This window comes from Triticum dicoccoides, chromosome 3B, assembly GCF_002162155.2.
Source record: "Triticum dicoccoides isolate Atlit2015 ecotype Zavitan chromosome 3B, WEW_v2.0, whole genome shotgun sequence".
Taxonomy (NCBI): domain Eukaryota; kingdom Viridiplantae; phylum Streptophyta; class Magnoliopsida; order Poales; family Poaceae; genus Triticum; species Triticum dicoccoides.
Window position 1 is genome coordinate 179,314,890 of NC_041385.1, and position 25,171 is coordinate 179,340,060.

Below are 25,171 nucleotides of genomic sequence, written 5' to 3' on the forward strand. Positions count from 1 at the left end.
CGAGCCGGATTTTACTGGCCCAAGGCGAATGAGATGGCAAAAGAGATAGTAGAGAAGTGCGAGGGATGTCAGTTCTACTCGAATATGTCGCACAAGCCTGCGTCAGCTTTGAAGACCATCCCACCCGTCTGGCCTTTTGCAGTTTGGGGGCTGGACATGATCGGTCCTTTGAGAACAGGACGAAGTGGCTTCACGCATGTACTGGTGGCAGTCGACAAGTTCACCAAGTGGATCGAGGCTAAACCAATCAAGAGCCTTGACACCGGTACTGCTGTTAGCTTCATCAGGGAACTAATATTCAGATATGGAGTTCCGCACAGCATCATTACGGATAATGGGTCGAACTTTGACTCGGAGGAATTCAGAGCTTTCTGCGACTCCCAGGGTACACGGGTCGACTACGCATCAGTCGCCCATCCGCAGTCGAATGGACAAGCAGAGCGAGCTAATGGACTGATTCTCAAGGGACTGAAGCCTCGACTGATGCGTGATCTCAAACACGCGGCTGGAGCTTGGGTCGACGAACTTCCATCTGTACTCTGGGGACTGCGGACCACGCCTAATCGGTCGACCGGAAGAACTCCATTCTTCTTGGTCTATGGAGCTGAAGCAGTCTTGCCGAGTGATCTTCTCCACAATGCTCCTCGAGTTGAAATCTACAACGAAGCAGAAGCTGAACAAGCGCGGCAGGACGCAGTCGACCTTTTAGAGGAAGAAAGGGAGATGGCTCTGATCCGGTCGACCATCTACCAACAAGATCTGCGGCGTTTCCACGCCCGAAACGTGAGAGGTCGAGCCTTCCAGGAAGGGGATTTGGTTCTCCGAGTGGATCAGCACAAACCACACAAGCTTGCTCCTTCTTGGGAAGGCCCCTTCATCGTCACCAAGGTTCTCCACAATGGAGCGTACCGTCTTTACAACGTCGAGCATAATATCGACGAGCCCCGAGCTTGGAACGCGGAGCTACTCCGCCCGTTTTACACTTAAGCTTTATCACTCGGATGAGTTGCAATAAAGTACTTCTGTAGTTCATGGACCTCAAAATAATAAGTGTCATAGTTCCTCCATAATATCTGTCACTTTTTATTTTTTGTCCAATGAAATTCCCCTCAGTGGGTGACTTAGCTGCGAATCCGTTTCGCCTAAGTTTGTAAAAATCCTACCGAGTGGTGAGCCAGACTCCCACTCGGAGGCTTAGCCGCGAATCCGTTTCGCTTAAGTTATCAAAATCCTACCGAGTGGTGAGCCAGACTCCCACTCGGAGGCTTAGCTGCGAATCCGTTTCGCCTAAGTTATCAAAATCCTACCGAGTGGTAAGCCAGCCTTCCACTCGGAGGCTTAGCTGCAGCCTCGTGCTCGCCTAAGTTATAAAAATCCTACCGAGTGAAGAGCAACCCTCTCACTCGGGGGCTTAGCTGCAGTCCAAGCACTCGCCTAAGTTGTGAAAATCCTACCGAGTGGTAAGCCAGCCTTCCACTCGGAGGCTTAGCTGCAGCCTCGTGCTCGCCTAAGTTATAAAAATCCTACCGAGTGAAGAGCAACCCTCTCACTCGGGGGCTTAGCTGCAGTCCAAGCACTCGCCTAAGTCGTGAAAATCCTACCGAGTGATGAGCAATCCTCTCACTCGGAGGCTTAGCTGCAGCCTCGTGCTCGCCTAAGTTATCAAAATCCTACCGAGTGGTAAACCAGCCTTCCACTCGGAGGCTTAGCTGCAGCCGCGTGCTCGCCTAAGTTATAAAAATCCTACCGAGTGGAGAGCAACCCTCTCACTCGGGGGCTTAGCTGCAGTCCAAGCACTCGCCTAAGTTGTGAAAATCCTACCGAGTGAAGAGCAACCCTCTCACTCGGGGGCTTAGCTGCAGCCCTGTGCTCGCCTAAGTTACAAAAATCCTACCGAGTGAAGAGCAACCCTCTCACTCGGGGGCTTAGCTGCAGCCCAGTGCTCGTCTAAGTGGACTAAAGAATAAGTCGATTGCAGCACAGGCACCTTGCTTTGAACCTGCAAAAGACATTCCGAGCCGAAGGCAATCGTATTCAAGCACCAAATCCAAGTTTGAATCGACATCTAAAGGAACCGAAAGTGCTCAGGCGTCAAGCCTGTTAAGGTTTGTCGGTTACAATTTCACTCGGCATACCGAGGCAAATTTAAAGCGTCGAGCCAGAAGAAGTTTTTTACCCCTCCTGCGGAGGACTGGAAGGTGCAACAAATTCATCAAGGTCAATCCCGTCGGCGATCCGAGTGGCAGCTGCAAGGAAAGTTTCCATAAAGGATCTGAAGTCGTGCTTCTTGGTATTGGCCACCCGAAGGGCTGCCAGCTTCTCTTCTCGCGCATCTTTGCAGTGGACTCGGGCCAGACACAGAGCGACATCTGCACCACACCGAGCCGAGGACTTCTTCCACTCCTGCACTCGACCAGGGATCGTGTTCAAGCGGGCCATCAGCGACTCAAGGTCATTCTGAAATGTCTCCTCAGGCCAGAGCGTCGAGTCGATGCGAGATGTGGCGGCCTTCAGCCTTGCGAGATAGTCCACGACAGCTGCAACACGAGACTCCAGTCGGAAAACATCCATGGCAACTTCGTCGTTCACCGGAGAATTGACGGGGTCAAGGTTTGGCTCCAGTCGGCTGGTTTCTTCTTCAAAGTTTTGACAAAATTCTGCAAGGGTGATCACTAAGTCAAGGAGACAGTCGAATGGAAAAAGCCACAATTGGAAATATTTGCCAAACATGGAGGTCTACCTTCAAGCATAAGGAACAACTTTTTGGCAAGGCCACTGAGGAAGGCCTCCAGTTCAGTTTTCTTCTCAGTCAATTTGCTGACTTGGTCGGTCAGGGCAGCTTTGTCAGTTTTCAGTCGACTGACCTCCTTGTTGGCAATCCCAAGAGCAGCTTTCAGATTGGTATTGTCTTGTTCGAGCTTGGTAACTGAAGCTAACTTCTCGTCAGCAAGCTTGATCTTCTCAGCTAGCTCAAGGTCTTTCTTCTGCTGGGCCTCCCTTACCTTACCTGCAAGTTACAGCAAGATCAGATGCTGAAACAAGCAAGGGGAAAAGCAGTTGTCAGGGTCTCACCAAACATACCTTCGGTCTCCTCCTTTGCCTTTGTCAGCTTCTCCTGAACCAGCTTCAAGCTCAGCTCGACTTGAGTATGTTTTTGTTCCAGCTCTGAGTAGCGAGCCACAGGATCACAGGAGTTCTGCGAAGAACCAATCGACTAAATGTCAAATATAATTCACTTCCGAGTGAAAAAGGGATAAACACACGTTTCTAAGACTACAGCCAAATACAAGCATTCGACCGTAGTCTCGGGGACTACACCCAGTGGGTGCACTCAGCGTGCCCCCACTAATCCTGTTGAAGACAAAGTCGACCAGTCGACCTCAAAAAAAAAAAAGTGTGCGAGATGCATTCTCTAAGACTGTGATCAACTGCAAGCAGTCGACCACAGTCTCGGGGACTACACCCAGTGGGTGCACTCAGTGTGCCCCCACCGGTTTGTGAAATCCAGTCGACCAGTCGACTGCCAGAAAGATTGACATTATAAAGCCTAAGGCCGACTGCCAGCAGTCGACCTTAGCCTTGGGGACTACACCCAGTGGGTGCACTCAGCGTGCCCCCACCGGTTTGTGAAATCCAGTCGACCAGTCGACTGACAGAAAGATTGACATCATAAAGCCTAAGGCCGACTGCCAGCAGTCGACCTTAGCCTTGGGGACTACACCCAGCGGGTGCACTCAGCGTGCCCCCGCTAACACGGAGTTTATTCGACACACCCAGTGGGTGATTACTATAAATTCCTGAAAAGAAAAGTTTTTGGTAGCATATCCAACAGAACAAACAGCGGTCGACTGACCTAGACATTGCTTTGGAGGGCAGAGCTGGCGGCATAAGCTGCCTGGCTCGCGTCCCGGATGGTCTTCAGCTGCTCCATCATGAGTCCCGCCTGGGGTATTGCCTCCTTCGCTGCGCCAGCTTGGTCCTCTGGGACGTGGTGCGTCGTGAAGAGGGAGGGCTGCTGAGCACTCGTCAGTGGATTTGCGAAGGACACCGTGTGTCGAGTGGTGTTCTCTTCTTCCACAGTCAGAATCTCAGGCGCCGTCACATCCTGAGGCGCCTTACTGGCGGACGCTTTCCGACTCCTCCTGCGTGCCAGTGGTTCTTCATCCTCGTCGTCATCAGGGAGATTGATAACAGTATTGGGTGGAGCTGCGGAGAAGAATCAGGATCAGAGATCGCGAGTCAGTCGACTAAGAACGATGTTAAGAATACAGCACCTGGGTTCGAAGTTGCTGCATCCTCCATCTCGTGGTCATCAGCCCGGGCCGAAGTCTCAGAAGTAGCAGCACTGCAACTCCAAAGGATCAGTCGACTAACTTCAGCGTCGACCAGAGATAAAGTTCGCACAGAATAAGAAAATATGAGCAGCACAATTACCCTGATATGGTGGGGATGGACACCTTCATCTTCGGCAGGAGCTTGGTCGGCTTTGGCGGAGCCCCCCTAGGCTGCTTCGGCGCCTTTTCAGTCGGCGCTGGAGAAGTGGTCCTAGGGCGCTTGGTCGACTGCGTCGCAACCCCCTTGCCACGTTCAGTCGAAGGGTCGTGGACGAGCTTCGACCGCCTTTCCGAGCGCGGTGGCACGACCTCCTCCTCTTCCTCCTCGTCTTCGGCGTCATCATCATCGCCGTCATCATCATCATCGTCGTCGTCGTCCCCTGCAACGTCCGAGTCCCATTCCTCCTCGTCCTGGCTCTCGCCCCCACTCGCCTCACCCTCCTCAGTCGGAGTTTGTGCCCCATTGGGCATCGAGTACAGCTCGATGAGGGCCTAGCAGATATCAAGACAATGATCAGTCGACCAGTCGGCAGAGTGGACAGAGATGAATGCGACAAGAATGCAGTGGAGAGCAGGGCAAGTGTACCTTATTTGGATCACTGTTGTGGTCGAGTGGAGGAATCCTTCTGGCTCCGCGTGGGTTGTCCTTGTTTCCGGTGACGGCTGCCATCCATCTTTCCAGAGTGACATCGTCGACTGCTTCTGGATGGACTCTAGTCTCGTCTTCGGTCCCACAGTACAACCACATGCAGTGGCTCCGGAACTGGAGGGGCTGGATGCGACGCCTGAGGAAGACCTCCAGGAGATCCATGCCCGTCACTCCCTCCCGAACCAACTGCACCACGCGCTCCATCAACATCTTCACATCAGCTTTCTCCTCCGGGATCAACTTCAGAGAGGAGGGCTTGTTCACTCGGTCCATGGTAAACTGTGGGAGTCCACTCGACTGTCCCGGCGTCGACTGGTCCCGGCAGTAGAACCAGGTCGACTGCCAGCCTCTGACTGACTCGGGAAAGGTCATGGGCGGAAAGGTGCTCTTGTTCCTCACCTGGATGCCCAAACCCCCACACATTTGGACGACTCGGGTCTTTTCGTCGCCTGGACTCGCCTTCTTCACGGTCTGAGAGCGACACGTGAATATATGCTTGAACAAACCCCAGTGCGGTCGACAGCCCAAGAAACCCTCACACATGGACACGAACGCAGCAAGATAGGCAATGGAGTTTGGGGTGAAGTGGTGGAGCTGCGCTCCGAAGAAGTTCAAAAAGCCACGAAAGAAAACACTCGGTGGCAAGGAAAACCCGCGATCAACATGGGTGGCCAAAAGCACACACTCACCCTCTTCTGGCTGGGGCTGCCACTCCTTCCCCGGAAGCCTCGCAGCTCCGTGGGGGATCAAGCCCTCGTTGGCCATGTCGAGGAGGTCATTCTCCGTGATAGTCGACTGGATCCAGTCTCCTTGGACCCAGCCCTTCGGCAGGCGGGATCTGGACGAGGACCCTCCGCGGCTGGTGGACCTTCCTTTCGCCTTCTCCGACGCCGACGCCTTCTTTGCACGCTCCAGCGCCACCGTCTTCTCCTTGGCCATGGTCGCCGGGGAGATGCGCGAAGGGAAGTGGTGCGGGGGCGAGAGCGAGCACGCTGAGCAGGGAGGAAGGAAGCAGAGAGAGGGGGAGAATGCTAAGGCGCAGCACAGAAATCCTCGCCGGGCACATTTATAAGGTCCCTTCCGAGTGGATGACAGGTGGGCCCGGTCGATCTAATCATATATGGAACAGTTATGCAGACAGGATACGTGGCGGAAAAGGCGGCGCGAAGATCGAGGCGTCCATGCCCCGTCCCATCCGAACGCCGCGGTCCGCCCCGCTTCGCGCGCGCCCCAAAATTTCGCATCCCGCGGAATCCGCGAGCAACAAATCAGTCTGTCAGGCGCGGTGTTTCCGGCGATCCGTCGCTCGGAGATCGTCGAAGCCTGAAAGATCACTCGACGCAATAACAGAATGGATCAAGTCGACTGAAGGCAAGTTGTTTCCTGTCAACAAAGGGATTCTTTGGTCCAGAACAGCGCACAACCGGAGCGCAAAGGTTAATCGGAAACGACATCAACTCCTTCTTCACTCGAAGCCTCAATCCATTCGGGGGCTAATGATGGGGTTATGTACCTAGGGTAGGGTCATGGACCTGATCCAAGTAACTTACCCTAGGACATCCTTAGAAGAGGTCGCCTTCCAGTCGACCAAAGAGGATTCACTCGACTGGCCTGAAGGACTCGACCACGAAGACCCACTCGACCACCAGGAGGTCAAGAGGCACTCTGCACTGCAACGGCCTGTAATCAAGTAGACTTTATGATAGTAAAGGCCTTTATGTGGGGCGTTACCAGTAACGCCCCAGACTTAACTCACCTTAAACCCTCTCCTACGTGGGCTGGCTGGGGTCCTGGCGCACTCTATATAAGCCACCCCCCTCCACAGGCAGAAGGGTTCGGCACCTTGTAATTGATACATTCATAATCCACTCGACCGCCTCCGGGCTCCGAGACGTAGGGCTGTTACTTCTTCCGAGAAGGGCCTGAACTCGTACATCCTTTGTGCTTACAACCTCTCCATAGCTAGGACCTTGCCTCTCCATACCTACCCCCCACTCTACTGTCAGGCTTAGAACCACGACAGCCGCTTCGCCGACGACCGAAACACGCCGCCGCCCGTGCTTGCCGCCAAAGATGCTCTAGTGACCATGTGGTCCCAGACGCACCTCCACCTTGCTCGCCACATCACGTAGATAGCCTATGTGCCGCACACGCATCGCCTAGGCCACCGCAGCCGCGTTCCCGCACATGCCCGAACGCCGACCGCCACTGCCGAGCTCGTAGTCGTCGCCTCTAGCCACCACAGGCCCGGCTAGCACCCCCTTTCGACGCGCGCTGGGGAGGGCACTCCAACGCGCCCAGCCGCGGCTCAAACCTTGCCCCGTAGTGCAATCCCGAGCCGTACCGCCGCCTCAGGCCTCGCCGGCGACTCAACGCCGGTGGGTTTAACCTTGTTTGACCTGGGGTTTGACCCCCCCCCCCAAGGTCACTGACGCACGGGCCTGCCCCTGTTAATCTTTAATTAGTTCTAGGTTAGCGCTAATTAACTTAGATTAATTAGTTTAGTCAGTGACCAGTGGGCCTAGATCCTAATTAACCTAGGTTAACACTTAACTTAACACTAACTAACTCAGTTAGTTAACTTAGTCACAGACCAGTGGGCCCTGCTGGTCAGGTTTGACCTGGTCAGCCGCAGCTGACCTGCTGATGTCACAGTGACGCAATGCTGACGCAGTTAATAATTTTCTGGATTTAAAATAATTTAGAAAATTCCAGAAAGTGCCCAAGGCCTAGATGGCCGTCTCATGTTATGGTGGGCCGGCTTAAGAGGAAAGTGTAAGGAGCATTCCCTTACAAAGGAAGCAAGACTAGGAATCCACTTGTAATAGACTAATCCTAATCCCACTAGGACTAGTCATGTAACCCGCCCCTTCAACTTATATAAGGAGGGGCAGGGCGCCCCAAGTGGGACAGGCTGATTAATCTTGAGGGCTAGACACAACTAGAGGAGAGCCGGTTTATGCGGTGGCTCCTTCATGAGCATAATGAGACCTAACCACAAACAACATGTAGGGTTATTACCGGACGATGTTTCCCGGGGCTCGAAGCTGTCTAAACCCTTGTCTTGTGTGTTCTCCCGCCTCGCGTCTCTCGATTCTGATCAACCCTGTTCAAGCTACTACCTAATTGTGTTGGCATCACGACAAGTCCTCACACTAGGACATCTGCAGTGACAATTCCACGACAGCTGGCGCCCACCATGGGGCCATCGCACGGTGATGTTGAGTTCTTGAAGGGAATTTTTCAAGGATCGAGAAGCTCGCGGATAGATGAACGAGGAAGAGCCGGCGTGAAACGATCACGCCACGAAACGTGGGATCATACAACCTTGGGTTGAGCCGGCATATTCACCGTGTTAAAATCAATATCATGATTAGGGTTTGGAGCCGTCAGGTACAAGATTGGATCGGGAGACTTTTAGGGTTGTGATCCGCTCTGCTACTGCCACCGAGACTGAGATCAACTTTGTGCTGCAGTTTTCCTTTTCGGATTATGCGATGCACACACGCGTGCAAGGGATCCTCACGCGAAGCCTGCAAAGCAATTAGAAGACACATCTATTCATATGAGCCAACATTAGCAATTGTAATACTTCAATTAGTACTCGTGATGTCCAAGTCGATCTACAACTCCGGGAGGCGGCCACGACGGGAAGGGGATCAGGCCACGGACTCGGTCTCTGCCTCGGTCTTCGCTCTCGATCAGCCAGTTGCGTCCCACATCAGCCGTGTCTGAGCCATCACCGGGAATCCGCCTCTGCCGCGGGCCTACACCTCCGAGCCGCCCTGGCCATCGATGCACCTTGAGCCGCCCGCTGTCGTAGCTTGCCTGGCCGTGCTCGCTTCGCCGCCGCGGCCAAACCTCGAGCCGCCTCCTCCACCGGTCTCCACAAGCCGCCCGACATGTTTCGTCGTTGAGCCACTACATCAAATCACCGTTCGACCTGCCTCCGAGCACCTGCAAACCAACCTTCCTCCTCCAATTGAGCCGCCCCTGCATCACCTAGTCGCCGAAATTTCCGCCGCCGCTCCGGCCGGCTCCGGCCTCTGCCACCTCGACCGTCACGGCTCAGCTCACCACTGGCCTCCCTTGTCGCGTGTTTGAGCCGCCACTAGGTTAACGGCCAGCCATCTGCCATGGCTTCAAACCGTAAAATTGTCGGGCCACCATTTTACCTTTGCCGTGGCTCGTCGTTGTTGCGGCCCTGCACCTTTGAGTTATCTCGGCCGCTTCCTCCATCGTCTATCCGGGGCTGCCTCCGTTTCAACACCGTGAGCCACCTGGCTGGGTCACCCTGGCCTTGCCTTCAACCTCCTCGAATTGATTTTTCACATCCCATGCGAGAGATTACATTACAGTACAGAAAGGAAAGTACAACTTCGCCAAAGCAGGATAAGACAATGGATTAAACATTGGTACTAGTATGTATGAGCTCTCCAAAGTCCAACTAACTGTCACCTGGGGTGGAACTCGTGCATTACTTCATTTTGAGAAAACATGCACTACTTTGTCTTAAGAAAAAACAAGGAATCATCAATATATCCTCTGCTACCGAGTAAACCAGCTGACGATTCAAGGACGATGCAATCAACTACTACAAACAAGGTCGGTCGGTTGACTGTCGAAAGAAATATCACTCCGCGGATGTGAATTTTGTCAACCTGCTGGCCCGGCCGAGTTGCCGTTTTTTCTATTGCCGTGTTAAACAGATCATTTATCGTCTGCGCGAATCAGGTGATATCTGTCCAGTATATTTTATTGCACATGTTAATTTCTTTAAAAGGCAATTACTCTGGGCTTGTGATATTTTTTATGCAAGATAATTGTTTACTGCAAAAGCGGTCTGAGGTTGTCATGGATATATATAGTTCGCGCCAGCACTATCGCGCGCCAGTATCCGACAATGCCATGATGCTTGACGAATATATGTGAAAGTCGCCACTTCTGTGGCCCAATTTACATCAACATGATGCGGCTGACTCGTCCGTCCACGCCATCTTACAACGCCGCGGCCGAATCATCTGTCCGTACCGCCTCTGATGTTGTGGTCGTCTTTACCGTCCATCTATCATGGTCTGGTCTACATCAATGCATCGGGCCGCCCCTGTCTGCATGAGTTGTTTATTGAGTGCAAGCAAGTCACTACTCAGGTAGCCTGGTTTTTCTTCCAACAATTTGGAGGGAAATTATCATATACTGTCAGCCGCCGTCTGCACTGGATGGCTCAATGGGAAGGCGCACAAGTCGCCACCACTATAGTTTTGTTAACTTCAAACTACCAGTTGGGATGAACCATTGGCCAAGTTGCTGACACAACTCAATACGGGATCATTTATAACCAGCAGCAGTCACCTCAACCTTCTGTGGATTCACATCGTGTTATCAACGCCAATGATATACATCTTATGCTATGGTCAAATATGAAGAATCTCAAGCCAACTCCTCGAGTCGTCTTGAGACTCGGGGGCTACAATGACATGACTCAGCAGAATTGGCCGGTCTCAGTGATTTAAAGAACTCCGGGTCATTGGAGGGAAAAAATAACCCGGCCCCGGAGGCTCCTGCCCTATTGGTGAAAATTTAAAGTCCATCAGCAAGTTTCCGGCTTAAAAAAGAAGGATTTCGGTTCAAAATCTGGCTCAAGGGAAATACGTCTCCCACAAAGCTCTGAAGCTCTCATTATCTGGTTTAAAATCCCAGTTCAAGAAGAATTTATCTCTCGCAAGTTCGAGTTCTCAGGAAAAATTAAAGGTTACCAAAGAGAACTTGCTACCGATGAGCGGTTCGAACATGGGTATCCTGCTTTATTGGCCTATCATATTATTGATCACTTGGGGGCTTCCTGCTCATTGAGCATAGCTATGACTATCCTCTTGATCCGGCTTACACACCTTGTTACAAAATACATGGGGGCTTCCTGCTCACTGAGCATAGCTATGACAACCTTTTTATCCGGCTTAAAAGCTGGGCTGTAAAGGTCCCTTGGGGGCTTCCTGTTCAAACATAGGTGTATTCACCAAAGAGAACATAGCGTTACTACCCTCTTGACAGGTTTGGAACACCAGGTGTATTCACCAAAGCTTTCGGGTTATCCTGTTCAAACATAGGTGTATTCACCAAAGAGGACATAACCTTTTGGTGTGGAATGCCAGGTGTATTCACCAAAACTTTCTGGGTTATCCTACTTTGTAGAGTCTGCCACTCTGCCTAGGTAATCTTGGAATGACTCGCCGTACTTTTGACAATTAATCTTATACAAACCCTGAACTTATCAAAGTTAAGACAACGATTGGTCATGTGAGTCCCGTCTTACAAAGTGTAAAAGGTTAACTCAGTGGCTTGGCGGCCCATGAAAGCACTTGAGATTTAGGCTTGGCGGCCTATGAAAGCCTTGTTTTTTCTCGATTTGATTCGTTATCTTTTGTCTGAGCATTTTTTGGACTCATATATTTATGCCATATTAAAATATGGTTTGGAAAAGATTAAGGTCATGTAGCCTTTATAATTATGGCTCATATTTGAGCATATCTGGAGTTTAATAACCCGGTCTGGCTTTGAACAATAAGTCGCCAGTATGATATGATTAGGCACTTGGAGTTTGGGCTCTGAGGTTTTTGGGGGTTATTTCCCTTAATTATGTGCTGCATATGGTATGTTAAACCGACAGTATGAACCGATTTCACATGCCATGTAGCCTTGATTATATGACTCATCATTAAGCATGTTTGGGTTTGATAACTCGCCCTGATAGCAGACTTTAAGTCACCACGATATTTCGCCTTGAGCAATCAAAATGATGATATTTCATGTCTCCGGGTTGATACTGGCCCCGGATTATAATTATCAAGGCATCACCATGGTATTAATCTACATGTATGTCTTTCAATAATGTTATGAATATTTTGGTTTGATAAAACCGACCTGGCTTTGGACATTAAATCGCCAGTATATATTTGGATTGAGCCATTGGAATTATGCGCTTATAAATCTTTGGGATTGACACCCTCACTGGATGTGGCGAGGTAAGCCGGCAATTTGAGCCAATCTTCCAGGTATATTGTTGGATGAATATGCGAGGTTTGATAACCCGCCCTGGCTTTTAACTTTAAGTTGCCAGTATGTTTAGGATTGAATGGCCTTAATGCTAATCTTTTCCATAATTGCATAAGACTATATTATGTTTGGGTTGTTACCCGCCCTGGCTTTTGACGTTAAATCGCCAGGGCATATGTTGTTTAAACTCCGTGTAGGATTTGCAGAGCTATGACTTACATAAATGATTAAGTTCAAGCCCGTCATCAAAAATTGAAATTGGTGTTTCACAAGGGTTATCAATTATAGATTTTCACAAAGTCTATAAGCCGCCGGGTTACAAAAATCCCGGATTATAATAGATGCGCATTAAGTCGCCATCGGCCAAGAGCCACTGAGTATTTAAACTCCGGATTTACTTATCAACCGATACGGTATTCAAAATTTTAATAGCCAAACTTGGCTGGATTGTCATGGTGATATTTAATGATTGAGGTTTTCATACTGGATTATATTATTCAAATCTTGAATAGCCCATATGGCTGGATTTTTATTATGGTTATCAATAACCAGTATTATAATTGAGGTTTTCAAAGTCGCTTCAGCGCAATGGCCATTAATTTTTCAATGGATATGATTTATTCTACAATGGAAGGAATAGTCTTGAGTCGCTGCAGGCTTATGACCCGGCACTTGGGGGCTACATTATTCAGATCATGATTATATCAAATATGGAAGTCCCATGTCACTACAAGCATGCACCATGACACTTGGGGGCTAATACAAGGTCATTTCTTACTCGCCTCGTTGAAGACCCAACTCATCACATTGTAATGTGCTGGGGGCTACTAATTGCTCCTATCAATAATTCAACCATTATATTGAAGGGTCCATTGCTCAGTTGGTAAAGCGCAAGGCTCTTAACCTTGTTGACATGGGTTCAAGCCCTACGATGGACGCTACATCATATGATGTTATTTTTCAATGAAATATATATAAAGTCCCAGCTCAGTATTATCTTACTGAGTCGGCCCTTGGGGGCTACACTAGTTGAAGTTTTCATGAGTATAAGGCAATTATAAGTCCCAGGTTGCTGCAAGCATGACAACCCGGCACTTGGGGGCTACATATTTGGAATATTCAGTTTTTACTAGTGATGGAGATGAACAACCTGGATTTTCTTCAAGGTTGTGACATTTATATTGAAGCAAGTCTCAGGTTGTTACTATGTTCCCTTCTTAAGACTTGGGGGCTACAAGTGATATGCATATAAGAGGTACATTTTCAAGCCTGATGTTAGCAATAATTATGACCCGGTGCTATCAATATTTACAAAACCGGCAATTGTGGTAAGGATAAACCGACAAGTTCTATACCCCCAAGCCGGCTGAAAATCAGATGAGTATTGCAAGAGCAATATTTTTTAAGCCGGCGCTTTGGAAGCCGACTCAAGTGGATTATTTCTTACAATATTTCTCTACAAGAGACCGATGTTAGCAAATTGATTCTGAAGCTGGCTTGTTGACCCGAATTTTTCAAAAGAAGTGTATGGATTTATTGCATTGACAAAGTTGAAACATATCTGCTAAGGAAGATTTTCTATGAGATCATGGACATGTATATATCGACAAGGAAATGACAAGGACTTAATGATGCTCAAGTGTCGGCTCAGAAGAACCTTCGACCAAGCGTATAATCTATCAAAGTTGGTCTTGTTTTGCAGGATAAGTTTACCATGGATAAATCCAAGATAAACTAGGGGCTAATGTCGGGGATATACCCCGTGGTATGACCCGGCTGGATATATAACCCAGCAGGGACTTGGCATTTCATTGGTAACCGCCGGAGGATTGGTAACTTACGAGTCTGGCGGCTCACTGGTCTGATGACTCACGAGCCTGGCGACTCACGGATGGCCCAGACGGCGAGTCAGATAGAGGACTCGGCCCAAGGCCCAGAAGGTCGGTTCATGTTACGGTGGGCCAGCATCAGAGGAAAGTGTAAGGGGTATCCCTTACAAAGGAAGCAAGACTAGGACTCTACTTGTAACAGAGTAATCCTAATCCTACTAGGACTAGTCATGTAACCCGTCCCTTCAACTTATATAAGGAGGGGCAGGGCGCCCCAAGAGGGACAAGATGAATAATATTGAAGGCTAGACACAACTAGAGGAGAGACGGTTTATGCGGCGGCTCCCTCATGAGCATAATGAGATCTAGCCACAAATAGCATGTAGGGTTATTACCGGATGATGTTTCTCGGGGGCCGAAGCTGTCTAAACCCTTGTCTTGTGTGTTCGCCCACCTCGCATCTCTTGATTCTAATCAACCCCGTTCAAGCTACTACCTAATTACGTTGGCCTCACGACAAGTCCTCACACTAGGACATCTGCCGTGACAATTCCACGACAGAACGTGTCACCTCCGTGTGCGAAACAACATACGTACACTGCCTTCTCCCGCCTTATTTTTTTACACAGGCAGATTAGACCAAATAGAAGTATCGTGCTAAATTTTGGAAATATTTCGGGTTCGTTTGGTCATTTTTATACATTAATTGATTTTCTGCTCATTTAATGGGCATAATTCAAATTTGAACTACAAACACATGCTCCAGTGCACGAAAGTTGTTTGAAAAATCACATGTGAGTCCTTGGGTGAATTTCTAGGTCCCATGCAAGAAGTGGGAATGAAATTCAAAAATTTGGGCGTCGTGGCTCGGCCGGAAAGATTGAGAAACATGGTTTTTTAATTCCTGTAAATCCAAAACACGCCTGAAAATCATGAAACTTGGCATGGTGTCATGACATGGCACCAACATGCTGCGAATTTTTTTTTGGCCAAATTGGGACAAGTTTCGTGTAATCTTCTTGCAAACCGGAGCTTCTCTCAAGAAGGCTCGTGGTTCCAAGAGGGAACGTGTCACCTCTGTGTGTGAAATGAGATACGTACACTGCCTTTTCCTGCCTTAATTTTTGTGCACAAGCAGATTAGACCAAAATTATAGTGCTAAATTTTGGAATTATTCTAGGTTCGTTTGGCCTTTTTATACATTAATTAAGTTTTTTCACATTTAATGTACATAATTCAAATTTGAACTACAAGCACATGCTCCACTGCACCAAAGTTGGTTGAAAAATCACATGTGTGTCCTCGGGTGAATTTATAGGTTCCATGCAAGAAACGGGAATGAAATTCAAACATCTCGGCGTCGTGGCTCGGCCGGAAAGATTGAGAAACTTGGTTTTTCAATTCCTGTAAATCCAAAACATGCCTGAAAATCATGAAACTTGGCATGGTGTCAGGACATGGCACTAACATGCTGCGGTAAATTTTTTGGCCGAATTGGGACAAGCTTTGGTGTAAGCTTCTTGTAAACCGGAGCTTCCCTCAAGAAGGCTCGTGGTTCCGAGAGGAAACATGTCACCTCCATGTGCGAAACGAGATACGTACACTACATTCTCCCGCCTTAAGTTTTTTACACAGGCAGATTAGACCAAATAGAAGTATCGCGCTAATTTTTGGAAATATTCTGGATTCATTTGGCTTTTTTATACATTAATTGAGTTTTTGCGCATTTAATGTGCATAATTCAAATTTGAACTACAAGCACATGCTCCAGTACACCAAAGTTGGTTTAAAAATCACATGTGTGTCCTTGGGTGAATTTCTGGGTCCCATGGAAGAAATGGGAATGAAATTCAAACATCTGGTCGTCATGGCTCGGCCGGAAAGATTGAGAAACTTGGTTTTTTAATTCGTGTAAATCTAAAACACGCCTGAAAATCATGAAACTTGGCATGCTGTCATGACATGGCACCAACATGCTGTGGTAATTTTTTTGGCCGAATTGGGACTAGCTTTGGTGTAAGCTTATTGAAAAACAGAGCTTCCCCCAAGAAGGCTCGTGGTTCCGAGAGGGAACCTGTCACTCCGTGTGTAAAACGACACACGTACACTGCCTTCTCCCGCCTTAATTTTTTTACATAGGCAGATTAGACCAAATAGAAGTATCGTGCAAAATTTTGGAATTATTCCGGGTTTGTTTGGCCTTTTTTATACATTAATTGAGTTTTTGCGCTTTTAATGTGCATAATTCAAATTTCAACTACAAGCACAGGCTCCAGTGCACCAAAGTTGTTTAAAAAATCACATGTGTGTCCTTGGGTGAATTTCTAGGTCCCATGCAAGAAATGGGAATGAAATTTAAACATCTGGGCGTCGTGGCTCGGCCGGAAAGATTGAGAAACTTGGATTTTTAAATCCTGTAAATCCAAAACACACTTGAAAATCAGGAAACTTGGCATGGTGTCATGACATGGCACCAACATGATGTGGTAATTTTTCTGTACGATTTGCGAAGGCGCACACATTAACAATCAACAAAGTCATTTTGGAACAAGTGCTGTCACCTTACAAATCGGAAACACAAGTATTATTGAAACCGTGAGCACTCTACTTACCAATTACATGCCGCCACGCACCCCCTTTTATTATTGGCTAGGAGGTGCCGTGTGGGGTAGCTCTTTGTGTACGGGAGGCATGTGATCAGACCCCTGTGTAGGCTCATCGGGAGGAGAGCCCCTTGAATGCTACCCGCCGTGCACCTCCCTCCCAACGTCTCCATTAATGGTGCCCGAGCCCCTGTTCTATGGCGTGGTTATATGTCTCACTGGACTGAGATTTAAGAGAGAAAAATGAAAATCTAAAAAGAATGTTTTGCACGGATCTTGATGTAAGATCTGACGGAACTATATAGCATCGACTACGACCTATAGCAAGCATGATGAATATAAGGAGGATGGCAGTGGATAATAATTGTCTTACATATTTAGGAACATAATTTGAAAAAGCCACATGCGGCAACGCCCGAAATACACAAGGGCAAAATAAGAAGGAAGACAATGATTTGGCTCGCTGATCTCTACGTTGCTGCAGGCCGAGGGAACTAGTCTCCGTGGCGAGTGGCGATGAGCTCTTTCTTGTCCTCAAGATGCTGCTTGAGAGCATCCACGGATTCCTCCACCAGCCTTCTGCGCTTGATACACATCATGGCATTCTCCTCCATAAGTTTCTCGACGATGAAGTCGGTCCTATTCAACAAGGCAGTGATCTCCTCCTGCTGCTCCGCACTCCCGACGATCTTCGCCCTCAGCAGGTCGCGCTCGGCCCGGAGCTTCACATTGCTCTCATTTAGTTGCCGGATGATGCCGGCAAAAGAGGCTTTCATGTCGTCCTACAACCTCGCCCAGCCGGAGATCTGATCCATCTGGTAATGGACAATCGCATGCATGCGCCTGTAAGAGTCCTCGCCTACTCGCGAGACATTTTCCCAGGCTACCGCGGTGTGGGAGGACATCTCTGTTGCATTCACGGTGCGGCGGGACATCTCTTCTGCTTTTGCGGTGCGACCGGACCAGTCTGACGCATCGACAACACGGTGGGACCTATGTGCTGCTTCAGCGGTACGGCGGGACCTCTGTGCTGCTACGGTCGCATGGTGGGAACATGCCGGCTGCGTTAGTGGCGAGGCGGGACATCTCTCGTGCTTCCGCTTCGATGCTCACATCTCCCTGGTGGAAATCTCTCGACCCAGAACTCATGCTGGCCATTGCAGACACAAAGGGAACGATGATGAATGACTTTGTTTTTGTGGATGAAGAGTTGAGCAGGAATGTGCAGTCATCTTGGACTAGAAGTATTTATAACCGAGTAGTATTACGCTCCTAAGTGGGAAACCATTTAGGTTTCCATTGGTGTGAACAGGTTTGCAATTTGGAATGTGATGGGACGCATGCTCAAAATTTACTGATGGTTATAAGTGCAGCACTATTCCCGGAAGGTGTAACGTGGGCACGTACGCCTTCTCGGCCACGTATGTGGTGTTTGCACCATATGGTGCACTGCAATAGGCAATGTCATCACACGTCTTGTTCCAACAATCGTGCGCGCTCGTTATTACCATCACACATGGTTATTTTAATTAGAATGTGTGTGCCCGTCTAGCGCACACACGTTGTGTTGGGGAACGCAGTAATTTCAAAAAAAAATCCTACGCACACGCAAGATCCATCTAGGTGATGCATAGCAACGAGAGGGGAGAGTGTTGTCTACGTACCCTCGTAGACCGAAAGTGGAAGCATTATGACAACGAAGTTTATGTAGTCTTACGTCTTCACGATCCGACCGATCCTAGTAACAAAAGTACGGCACCTCCGTGATCTGCACACATTCAGTTCGGTGACGTCGCACGAACTCTCAATCCAGCAGAGTGTCGAGGGAGAGCTTAGTCAGCACGACGGCGTGATGATGGTGATGATGAAGCTACCGGCGTAGGGCTTCGCCTAAGCACTACGACGATATGACCGAGGTGGATTATGGTGGAGGGGGGCACCGCACACGGCTAAGACAATGACCAACTTGTGTGTGTATGGGGTGCCCCCTCCCCCGTATATAAAGTTGTGGAGGAGGGGGAGAGCCGGCCTTCTCTATGGTGCGCCCTAGGGGAGTCCTACTCCCACCAGGATTAGGATTCCCCCCCCCCTTCCAAGTAGGAGTAGGAGAGGAAGGAAGGAGGAGAGAGGGAGGAAGGAAAGGGGGCCCGCCCCCTTCCCAACTCAGATTGGGCTTGGGGGGCGCGCCCCTCCTAGGATGCCTCCTCCTCTCTCCCACTAAGGCCCAATAAGGCCCATGCACTCCCCGGGGGGTTCCGGTAATCTCCCGGTACTCCGGTAAATGCCCGAACTCACCCGGAACCATTCCGATGTCCAAATATAGCCATCCAATATATCGATCTTTATGTCTCGACCATTTCGAGAGTCCTCGTCATGTGCATGATCACATCTGGGACTCCGAACAACCTTCGGTACATCAAAACACATAAACTCATAATACCGATCATCACAGAATGTTAAGCGTGCGGACCCTACGTGTTTGAGAACTATGTAGACATGACCGAGACTCATCTCTGGTCAATAACCAATAGCGGAACCTGGATGCTCATATTGGTTCCTACATATTCTACGAAGATCTTTATGGGTCAACCCGCATAACAACATATGTTGTTGCTTTTGTCATCGGTATGTTACTTGCTCGAGATTCGAACGTCGGTATTTCATTACCTAGTTCAATCTCGTTACCGGCAAGTCTCTTTACTCGTTCGGTAATGCATCATCCCGCAACTAACTCATTAGTCACATTGCTTGCAAGGCTTATAGTGATGTGTATTACCGAGAGGGCCAAGAGATACCTCTTCGACAATCAGAGTGACAAATCCTAATCTCGATCTATGCCAACTTAACAAACACCATCGGAGACACCTATAGAGCACCTTTATAATCACCCAGTTACGTTGTGACGTTTTATAGCACACAAATGTTCCTCCGGTATTCGGCAGTTGCATAATCTCATAGTCATAGGAACATGTATAAGTCATGAAGAAAGCAATAGCAGCATACTAAGCGATCAAGTGCTAAGCTAACGGAATGGGTCAAGTCAATCACATCATTCTCTAATGATGTGATCCCGCTAATCAAATGATAACTCATGTTTATGGCTAGGAAACCTAACCATCTTTGATTCAACGAGCTAGTCAAGTAGAGGCATACTAGTGACACTCTGGTTGTCTATGTATTCACACATGTACTAAGTTTCCGGTTAATGCAATTCTAGCATGAATAATAAACATTTATCATGATATAAGGAAATAAATAATAACTTTATTATTGCCTCTAGGGCATATTTCCTTCACGTTGATCTATCTAACTGTTTCAGTTTGTTGTGGCTAATCGCAAACAGTTCATTCATGTGAAGTGTATGCCATCAATCGCAGACACTTTGATTTGGCTGACCCGTTTCTGTTCTGTTGCCTAAATCGCAAACAGCTAATCCTTCTGAAGCATATGCCCTCAATCACACACACCTTGATCTTGCTGACCGTTTCTTTTGTGTTGCCTAATCACAAACAGTTCATCTGAGTGAACCATATGCTGTATATCGCACACGCCTTCATCAGGCTGCCCATTTCTTTTGTTCCGCCTCATCGCAAACAGTTCATTGGACTGAACCATATGCCCTGCATCGCACATGCAACTAAAATCAGAACCGTGTTTGATGGCTCCGCCATCACAAACATTTTGCACCTTTTTTGACGGTTCTTTTACACCACCGTTTGCGATTATTGCATCGCACACAGTTTCATCGAAGGGTCTCTGATCGTAGTTCGCGTTAGTAGCATCCTGCAGTAGTGTTGCAATGGGAAGGGGTGCTTTGTAGTGGGCTCGATCTTACGGTGCTTCTTCCCAGTGATAGAAGGGGAGCTGATACGTATGTATCGTTGCTACTAAGGATAAAACGATGGGGTCTATCTCTACATAGATAGATCTTGTCTACATCATGTCATCGTTCTTATTGCATTACTCCGTTTCTCTGTGAACTTAATACACTAGATGCATGCTGGATAGCGATCGATGTGTAGAGTAATAGTAGTAGATGCAAGCAGGAGTCGGTCTACAAATCTTGGACGTGATGCCTATGTAATGATCATTGCCTGGATACGGTCATGAGTATTTGAAGTTCTATCAATTGCCCAACAGTAATTTTTTCACCCACTGCTTGCTATTTTTCTCGAGAGAAGCCACTAGTGAAACCTACGGCCCCCGGGTCTCTTTCTCATATTATTTCCCTTGGCGGTCTACTTTTATTTTGTTTTAGTTTTAGATCTATTAATCCAAAACCCAAAAATACTTTGCTGCACTTTATTTTATTTGCAATCTATTTATTCAATCTATTACAAATTGATGCTATAACAAAACTACATGATGATATTAGTATAGAAGTTTGCAATCTCCAATCTAAGTATGCTTTTGCTGAAAGTTTGCTAGGAAAATATCCGATGCACAAGCTAGTCTAGTTAATCAATTGGCTGCTAAACCAATCTCACTAGAGGATAAAAGTGATGAAGATCTTCAAATGATGGTGTTTCTTCTATTGATTCCTTGCTTAGTAAAGTCAATATTGATGACATAGTGCCAAGTGCTAGTTGCTGTTTTTTCCATGTTTTTTACATCCCAGAAAATCAATATCAAAGGGAGTCCAAAAGCCATGAAACTTTACGAAGAATATTTATGGGCTAGAAGGAACACAACAGGCCCTGGTTGCGCCTGGGGGTGCCCCGAGGGGAGCACAACCCACCAGGGTGCGCCAGGAGGCCCAGGCGCGCCCTGGTGGGTTATGCCCACCTCGGGTGCCCCCGGACCGCCTCTTTGCACTACAAATACCCCAATATTCCCAAAACCCTAGGGAAGTCAATGAAATATTGATCCAGCCGCCGTAGAGTCCAGAACCACCAGATCCAATCTAGACACCATCTCAGATGGGTTTCACCACCTCCATTGGTGCCTCTCCAATGATGCTTGAGTAGTTCTTTGTGGACCTTCGAGTCCATAGTTAGTAGCTAGATGGCTTCCTCTCTCTCTCTCTCTTGATTCTCAATACAATGGTCTCTTGGAGATCCACATGATGTAACTCTTTTTGCGGTGTGCTTGTTGGGATCGATGAACTTTGAGTTTATGATCAGATCTATCTTTTTATATCCATGAAAGTATTTGAGTTTCTTTGATCTCTTTTAAACATCATTGCTTATAGCCTTGTATTTCTTCTCTGATATTTGGGTTTTGTTTGTCCAACTTGATCTATTTATCTTGCAATGAGAAGAGGTGCTTTGTAGTGGGCTCGATCTTACGATGCTTGATCCCAGTGACAGAAGGGGAACCGACATGTATGTATCGTTGCTACTAAGGATTCAACGATGGGGTCTATCTCTACATAGATAGATCTTGTCTACATCGTGTCATCGTTCTTATTGCATTACTCCATTTCTCCATGAACTTAATACACAAGATGCATGCTGGATAGCGGTCCATGTGGGGAGTAATAGTAGTAGATGTGGGAAGGAGTCGATCTACTAATCTTGAACGTGATGCCTATGTAATGATCATTGCCTGGATATCCTCATGAGTATTTGAAGTTCTATCAATTGCCTAACAGTAACTTGTTCACCCACCATTTGCTATTTTTCTTGAGAGAAGCCACTAGTAAAACCTACGCCCCCCGGGTCTCTTTCTTGTATTATTTGCCTTTGTGATCTACTTTTATTTGCTTTTATTTTCAGATCAATCAATCCAATAACCCCAAAATACTTTTCTGCACTTTATTTTATTTGTGATCTATTTATTCAATCTATTAAAACTTTCTCCCGTCACGCACCAATTTCTGGCATCGTTACCCGAAAGGGAATGACAACCACTTTAACACGTCGGGTTGCGAGGATTTGTTATCTGTGTGCAGGGGTTGTTTATGTTGTGTTGCTTGGTTCTCCTACTGGTTCGATAACCTTGGTTTCATATCTTAGGGAAATACCTACCGCCGCTGTGCTGCATCATCCCTTCCTCTTTGGGGAAATACCGACGTAGCTTCAAGCGACATCAAAAGGAATTTCTTGCACCGTTGCCGGGTGTAACATCCCAAATTTTCAATTTGGAATGTTATACATAGATCACCATTGCATATCAAATTTTGTTGCATTGTTGGCTCGATCCTAGAAATTCTACACAACTCAAGGACCCATGGAGAGAGTTGGGAATTTCGTTATTTTCATATTTGGGTTTTCGCAAATTTTGAAAATAGGATCATTTGATTTTATTTATTTTATCTTCAATTATTTCTACTACAGAAATTTCAGAGAGGGAATAAAATGACTTTCCCAAAATAAAGAAATAATGAATATATAATAAAAAAATCAAATAAGATTTATTATGGAGTTTTTCGCCTTTTTGTTTGAATTTAGGAAAAATGCGCGTTCTCAAAATTGCATTTAGGCCCCAAATAAATGTTCATCTTGACCGGCTTGATTTTAGAAGCCGGGGAAAATTTATTTCGGGATTTTTGGAGTCAGTTTAGTATTTCTTTCGTTTGATTTTTTGCGCGTAATTATTTAAAAAAAAACGCGAACCGACCTTGGGCCGTGCCCGAGCGGGACTCCGCCCGGGGGCGCCTTTAAATAGCCGCCGCCCGAGCGCCCCAGCCCACTAGCCGCGCCCGCGCCCCAGCCCACCCGCCGCCGCTGGCCCACCCCACCGAAAACCTAACCCTAGCTAGCCGCCGCCAGCCGCCGCTGCCGGAGCCGCCGACTTCGCCGGACGCCGCCGCCGCCGTCGATCCCGCCGCCCGAGGTTCGCTGCGCCTCGTAATCCGTGCCGCCGGTTTTTTTCAAAAACCGATCGGTTTTCTTCGGTTTTGTCGGTTTATTTTTTTAGTTTCGGTTTATTTTATTAGATCGGTATTTTCGGTTTAGGTTAAATAGCGAGCGTTCGCTCGTTCGTTCGTTTTAACGAACGTGTTCGTCAGATTAGATCTAGTTAACGAACGTTCGTTCGTTAACCCGTTCGTCGTTTTTCTTTTTCTCGGATTTAATCCGCGATTTTTTTGATCGCGATTTCTGATCCGATTTTCGTTTTAGTATAACTTTTTGCTCGTTTATCGGAATCAGGCGATTCAAGCGCCTGGAGTTTCGTCTCAAAACCCTCTTTCTGAATAATCAACTTAAACAAGTTTTTGCTTCTGTAAAATTTGACTTAGATCCAGATTAGTAAAACGAAGCTGTTTTCTTTCGCCGTTTGACTTCCGTTGCTTCGTTTGTTTTGTTTCTTTTTGCAAACCGGAGTTCTTAAGTTGAACTTTCTGGTTGGATCTTCTATTTGAGTTTTACCTATGCATTAGATGAGTACTTATTGTATGTTTGTTTGTTTGTCTGCGATAGAATACCCGGAGTGCGCCGCCTGTTACTTCGAGTCTCTAGGTTTCGTGGATCATCAGCAAGGCAAGTAACACTTGGATCATACCTTTTCTCATACCCAGTTTTTATGCATTAGATCAATCCTCAAACATTGCATGATTAGGATCTAATTAAATTGTGGGTTATGGGAATTAGTTGAGGTAGTACCTATTACCTGTTTTATTTTCAAACCCCTGGGAGTTACTTCTACGTTTGCTTATTATGCCATGCTATGCTAGTAGACATGGATTGGGTGAGTGTATCCATGACAGATGTGAGTTTGTTAATTAATGGTTTATTTAAGGTGGCAACTTAAACACACATCTGGGTGGATTGGGGCACCTGGTTTCCAGGACTTGCCTGTTTTTCTTCGGACCGCCACCCAGGCTCAAAGTGATCATGAGATTATTCAAACTAGAAACTTACTTGTGCAGCCACAAGCCATTATGGGCTCTGGCATAGTTGATTAAGTCGTTCGAACTCTTACGGGTGGACTAGCAGATGTAGGGAAAAGTAGGTGTACCGGTCTACCCTTTATGTAAGGTGCTAGCGCTTCCGAAAGACTATGTCTCGGTCATCCGTTTCTCAAACATCATGTAGTGCGAGGAATCAAACGGAGGCGATTGAGTCTTGTGGGGAAAAGTGCGCAAACCTTTGCAGAGTGTATAAAGTAATCATGGTTAGCCGTGTCCCCGGTTATGGACATCTTGAGTATCTAGTACTTGGATATCATATGAATCTCGTCATGTTACTTGTAATTAATATTGTTGGGATGTTAATGAGTACTTTTAATTGGGATTGAGAATGCTGTCAACCATTCTCAATGTTTAACAACCACCATGATAGTTAAATAAATTTATTCCTTTGTAGTAGGGAAAAATTGGCTTTACGCAAAAAATGTAACCATAGAGCTTTCCACCAGCCAAATATGCATGTAGTATAGCTTATTCCATTGTTATTCTCTATATGTTACATTGCCAGCATATTCCATGTGCTGACCCGTTTTCGGGCTGCAACGTTTCATGTTGCAGACTTTTTCGACGACGAGTAAGGTGCTTTTAGGTCGTGGTTCTATACTCAGTGATGCCGTTGGAGTTGATGGACTCGCTTATCTTCCAAGTCTTCCATTGTTATCGTATTTAGATGGCCTTAAGCCATATTTATTTCAATAAGTTCTCTCTTGAGACATTCGATGTAATAAGTGTGTGATTGCTACTCTATTATAAATCCTCCATGTACTGTGTGGTGTCAGTATTACTGATCCAGCGATGACACTGAGCATAGAGATCAGACTGTTTGAGGTCTGGTCGCTACAAAGATGGTA